Source organism: Dasypus novemcinctus, chromosome 2 (assembly GCF_030445035.2).
Source record: "Dasypus novemcinctus isolate mDasNov1 chromosome 2, mDasNov1.1.hap2, whole genome shotgun sequence".
NCBI classification, from domain to species: domain Eukaryota; kingdom Metazoa; phylum Chordata; class Mammalia; order Cingulata; family Dasypodidae; genus Dasypus; species Dasypus novemcinctus.
The window spans coordinates 71,581,000-71,587,509 of record NC_080674.1 but is presented as its reverse complement, the minus strand read 5'-3'; positions in this window follow the sequence as shown (position 1 = coordinate 71,587,509).

Genomic DNA, 6,510 nt, shown 5'->3' with positions numbered 1-6,510 from the left:
TTGACCCCTTCTACTATCTGTTTTGATTTCTGATTGTACTGTCTTCACATCACTAATTCTCTGCTCTGTCTCTTCTAGTCTGCTGATATTTGCTGCAAGTGTATTTTTGATTTCTTGAACTGTGGTGTTCATTCCCATCAAATCTGTTATGTTTTTGCGTATGTCTGCAATTTCCCCTCCAAGTGATGTCTTCATGTTGTTAACCTCTTTTATTACTGCAATCAAATTTGTCGGTGATAAATGTTCTGAGATCTTCATTGCCTTGTGCCAAGTTTTGCTCCCCTTCATGATTATTGGTTTGTTGATTGGATTCAGCCATGTTTTCCTGATTATTGGTTTGGTTTGTAGATTTTTGTTGCTTTCTGGTCATCTCTTTATTTTGACGAATTTAATCAGTTCCTTAGCTTCTTTGTCTGCTCTTGGAGGTTAATTAGTTGTTAATTTTTGGCATAGGTGTTATATCTTCTCTTTGTCAGATTTTTCTTCTTATTCTAGTTACTTGTTGTTGGTTAAGTTCACTTTAGTGGAAAGTATTAGTGTTGGGGGAAAGGCAATTGTGTAAGCAAGGGAAAAGTGTAAAGTAGTATTGGTGATGTATGTTAACAAAGCAAGAAATATGAGATCTGGGAGGATGGAGGTTAGATTCATGTAGATTGTATAGAGTTTATAGCTGTAGGTAGAGTACCTTTTATGAAGTAGATGAATGAGATAATGGGAGGAATATGATATGAGCTTACAAAGCTATTGTTTTCATGAGAGAGGGAAAAAGAAAAGAGAAGGTAATAGTTTCAAGAGTGGATAACAGACAGAAAACAGGAACAAAGGTATTAGAAATTAAGAGTTAGACACTTTGAGGATCAAAGAACGGGAGGTTGGGGGTGGAATATAGGAGAGACAGTAGATGAATAGTTGGATATCAAGATGCAGGGGAAGGGGGATAGTGCAGGTAGCCGTAAATCAGTTCACACAGAGAATGAGGCAAGTGGGGGATGGGAAAAACCCAGCAAATGTGAGGTGTTCCCTGTAGCACCTATTGTATACTTAAATTAAAATAAAATAAGTGGAAGATGAGGGACAAGAGGGGAAAGAGAAAACCGAAAAAAAAAAAACTAATTATAATAAAGAAAAAAAGAAAAGACAAGAAGAAAGGAGGATGAAAGAAAAAGAGGGATGAGCAAATGGTGGGGAACGGATAGGGGGAAGAGAGATACAGGTATACACGTGTCACAAATTGCAACACTATCTAAAACAACAACTTCCCCCGCTTTGCCCTAAAACCCCCCGTCTGTCTGCCCAAATGGGGTCTGCAAGCACCTCCCTTCCCACAAACCCCCAATAGGCCGCCCAGGGCCCACGAACTCCCCAGTACTGCAGATGCTCCAAAAAAAAAAAAAAAATTAAGTAAAATAAATTAAAAGAAAAAAAAAAACAAAACAAAGAACAGAAACCCCTCCGCAGGCCCGGCTCCGCCCGCCGCTGCCCGCCGCGGAGGCCTGGACGGCTCTGCCCGGCTCCGTACGCCGCCGCGGCCCGGCCCGGCTACGCCCGGCTACGCTCGCTACAGCGGCCCGGCCCGGCTCCGGCGTCCGCCTCTCGCCGCCGCGTCCTGGGACCGGCCCCGCCGGCTCCGTACGCCCCCACGCGGCCCCGGCCACGGCTATGCCCGGCTCTGCCTCGCTACAGCGGCCCAGGCCCGGCTGCGGCGTCCGCCGCCCGCCGCCGCGGCCTGAACCGGCCCCCGCCCGGCTCCGCACTCCGCCGCGGCCCGGCTCGGCCCGGCTCGGCCCCGCCCGGCCCCGCTCCGGCGTCCACCGCTGCGGCCCGGGCCTGGCTCAGCCCCACCGAGCGGGGCTAGATGCCTCGTCTCCACCTACCCAAGGAGGGAATCCTCTACAGGTAGCTGGGGATCTCCGTGTATATTTCACAGACGGATCCTCTCTGTTACCTTCCCATCCAAATCGATGTCCAGACACCTCCGGACCAGCAAAAAATCCCGAAACAATCCGATCCCACAAAGAGTCTCCAACGCCGCCCAGCCGATTCCCCTGCAGAAGACCCTAACAGGGATGTTCACTCAGCCGCCATCTTGCCCCCCTCAAGTTTCTAGAAACCTCCATGGATTGCTTCCTTGGCTACAAAAAAATTTTTTTATTTATGAAAATGGAATCATAACGACTTCAATTTTAATAATGGCAGACTAGGTTATTTGGAGAAACCTCCCACCACCACCACACCACAAACATGAAAATAGGAAATGCCCAATATAATCTTGTAAATATATCTCTTTAAAAGCATCAAAGAATTGAACAAGTTGATAAAGAACTACCTGGCTAAAGCCAAGTTAAAAAGAACTTTGTATGTATATTAATCCTCAATTTAAAAAAAAAGAATGAAATATGAAGAAGTACTTTGAAATGCTGAGACCAGCTGTGAAACACTTAGGTGTCTAGAACACAGACCTAGGCCTTGTAGAGTCTCAGTTGGAAGGCCGATCTGACCAGAATGCACTAACTCTAGAGGACACAACACTAGAGGGAACAATATGATAGTGAAATGGGGAAGTGGCTTTTACATTTTAAGAGTGGTTGCATTCCACCACTCTCAGCTTGGCATCATTCTGTGAACAACTTGATCACTATAAAGTTCTCTACTTCTGAGGCCTCACATATTGAAGTATTTCGAAAACTTTAGCCTAAAACAGTGTGTTAGAGTTATCTTCTCCTTTCCCTGTTCTAATTCTTAAGCCATTTCTCCAAGGACTCTGGTTCCTTTTAGAGAGGAGAGTAATGAGAAGTAAAGATCTGGGCACTGGGTGTGCTCATTGTTAGTAGGGTATCATTGTTTTTCAGTCTCAATTGACAATATGTAGTGTGTATGTAGATATGTGGCTGGCTGTGTACACATTATATTTCTATATCTTCCTATATATATAGATTGAAAAACCCTGAGTCAGCACTACATAACAATCCTAATCCAGCACCTTGAGGTGCTTTCTACCCTTCCCCCTTTCAATATTTGTAAATTCCTCTCCAATAGTGAGAGTCCTGACTCTCATTATACTCAAATCTAATTATATGCCAGTGCCTCTTTGACACCTGATTGTGTCCCTGCCCACTCAACACTACTGTCTCCTCAGCTGCTGGCTATACCATTGGCTCTAAAGGAAGGGAATAGAAAGAAGAACCCCAGGTGATTCTAATGCATGCTAAAGTTTGAGAAGCACTTTGAATAGCATTGCTCTATATTCCATATCTCCATTGTCTCCTCTTTATTTTTCCTATTAGTTTTTTTTCCCCATGAGCATACATTACTTTGCAATCATAGAGTACCTAAATTCTTTAATATTTTATCACTTCATTAAATCTGATTTTTTTTATATATTTCATTTTCTTAAACCTGTATTCACTTTTGGATTTTTTTTTTTTTGGAGGAATAGCAATTTGATATGGTTATGAATTCCAAAAATAGATACTGGATTATGTTTATAAACTGGTCTGTACCTGAGCATGATTAAATTATGATTAGGGCTTTGATTGAACCATGTCAGTAGGGTGTTGAGTCCCAGCCCCTTGGTGGGTGGGGACTCACAAAAGGCGTGGCAAAGGACAGTTGAGGGACTCTGGACTCTGGGTCTCCAGTCATGTAACTGTCACCCTCCCCCACATCCTTGCCATGTGCTTCCTGTTTTGGGGGGGAACCCACAGGATCTTCCCCATCAATTGGCCCCTGTAATTTTCTCTTAACAATCTTTGGCATGCAGTTATATCCTGCTTTACAGTGTTACTTAACTGCTTCATACCTGGATTCTGCTTCTGAAGATCAAGAGCCCTTTTTGTAATTCTCATGTATCCATGTCATCCCTTAGCATAATCTTTGGTAGTTTAATAATAATAATAATAATAGGTAGGTAGGTAGGTAGCTTTAATTATTGAAACAGTGGGGGGTTTAACATGTTTGGAATGAATATCTGACTGAAAATACATGGTGCTATAATAACTAAATGTATCCTGAAAAAACAAGTCACTCTGAGAACACAGTTTTATATGGGCTCAAGTGTGAGGAATGTGAAAAAAAAAAAGGAATTTGGACAGTTAAACATTACTGTTATTCCCTCTTTAATAAGCCAAGGGCCAGCTAATATGTGTCTTAATTTGTTGTGGCTAATTCTAACATAGGAGAAAATGGATTGTTTTAGAAGATAAAAAAATAAGTAAAAGGTACTGCTCTGTAAACATACCAAATTTTCCGTGTTTCCTTATCAGGAAATTGTGGCTGTGCAAGATTTAATATCCTCAGAGAACTAAAATTTGGCAAAATGATGACTAAAAGGGAAAATAAAAATTTAGTTATGTCAGCTGCACCTCCTAACAGTCATGTCTTTAAGGACTACAACAAGTGATATGAATGAATATAATTCAGGTTGAATTAATTAGCATAATTAGATACATTTTGTTCAGAAACTAATTCTAACTAGAAATGTTTAGAATTCTAAATACACCATATGAAAATTTCATGTTTATTAGAGATCAATGACAGTAGCTTTGTTCTTTGACATAGTGGATTGAATTGTGTACCCCAGTTTGGACATGTTTTTGGTGTGTTGGTCTACATTTTGGTAGATGTGAACCCAATGCAAAGAAAATCTCTTCAGGATGTTTCTTCAGTTAAGGTGTAGTCCAGCTAAATCAGGTTGGATTTTATTCTAGATTCCTGGAGTCCTTTATAGCAAAGTCAAAGTCAGGCAGAGAGAGGGAAGCCATGGAAAGCAGCCAAAAGCGGGAAGTCAAAGGAACCCAAAAGAGAAAGGAAGCCACTATCATGTGCATTGGTATGTGATGGTAAAGCCAAAGAACCCCAAGATTGCTGGCCAGCTAGAAGATGCCAACCCTGGGAGAGAGCAAGTCTTCTAGCCTATGAAAAAAGGAGTCAATAAATTCCTGTTGTTGAGCCAACCCATTGTATGGTATTTGTTTTAGCATTTGAGAAACTAAAACAGACATCATTTGCATTTTTAAAAATGGGAGTCTTAGAAAAGTGTGTAAAATTATCTACAGAAATATTTTAAACCAACCAAAATTTTACAATTATAACTCTTGACAGATGGGCTGGCTTCAAAAAATGGTCCAGAAAACTTAATTTCTCTGAGTTCCTTGCAGGAAGTAAGTACAGTCATGAGACACTCAAACTCTGAAAAGAAATTCCATTGCAGGTGGAAGACATGAAGGTTTGGAGAGTTCTGTATTAGTTTGACTATAAAATATCAAGGATTCAGAAATTAGAGGAGTCAGCAAAATTCTATCTGAATTATATAATTCATTTTCTTTGAGCAAATGGAATCACAAGAAGCCATCACAAGTGATGATCTAAGAATCAGGTTACCTGGGGCTTAGATTCAGGTTCTGCAACTAAGTAAGGAGCCTTGTGAACCCCTTTGGGAATTAGTTTTCTCTTCTATAAAATAAGGACATTGAACAATTGGGGATATCACCTTCAGCTTTAATATCTTAAGGTCTCTAAGTTTGCATATCACATTTGCACAATAGGAATGCTATTCAGGGAAACCTAAAAGGGACAGATAAAAGACATGGCAAAGGACAGAGTTGGAGGGTTTTTGATGCTGAAGCCTTAAGCTGGAGCCCCGGGAAGTAAACTCACAGAGGAAAGAGAAGCAAGCCCAGGAAGAGAGAAACCCTGAGCCCAGGAAAAAGAAGCCTGAGGAAGGGAGGAACCCAGGAAGCCTGAACCCTCACAGACATCAGCAGCCATCTTGCTCCAACATGGAAATAGACTTTGGTAAGGGAAGTAACTTATGTTAAAGCATAAATGGCCTGGTATCTGTAAGCTCCTACCCCAAATAAATATCCTTTATAAAAACAAACAAAGAAAAAAGAAACTTAAAAGGAATGACAACTGTGAAGCAAAACCTAAGTCTGATGCAAAAATTGCCCGCAAATTTAAGAAAACTACCTCTCTCAGCTTTAATGAATTTTATGCACACAACTGCATGTCAGTTCCTTAGAGATTTTTATTTCTTCAGTCTTAAGTGTTTTTTTTTTAAAAACTTCAATACCTACATAAAAAGACTCTTTACTAAACTAAGGAATAGATGATGCCTGAATTTTTCTAAATGATATATTTAAGAAAGATGGCTGCCCACATTGTAAGTCAAACATGAGATAGGCTTATCCAAAATAGGGAACTCCTTCCCATTGCTACCAATGAACAGATTTCTTTTCCCCCTGAGCTGGTAGATTTGTAAATTACAGTGTCAGAGTAATTTAAACAAAACGAAACTAAAGAACTCTATAAACTATTTTGGAGAGGCAGAATATTAGTAGCTAAGAGCACAGACTCTGGAGTCAGAATTCCTTCGTTTGAGTCCTGGGTCTGCCATTTCCTTAGCTGGGTGAAGAACAATTTCTAGCATGTAGTAAGGGCTCAATAATTACAAATATCTCTCTGCTTCTTAATGAGAGAGTCCTAATTGAACAATGTACTATGGATGCAGAC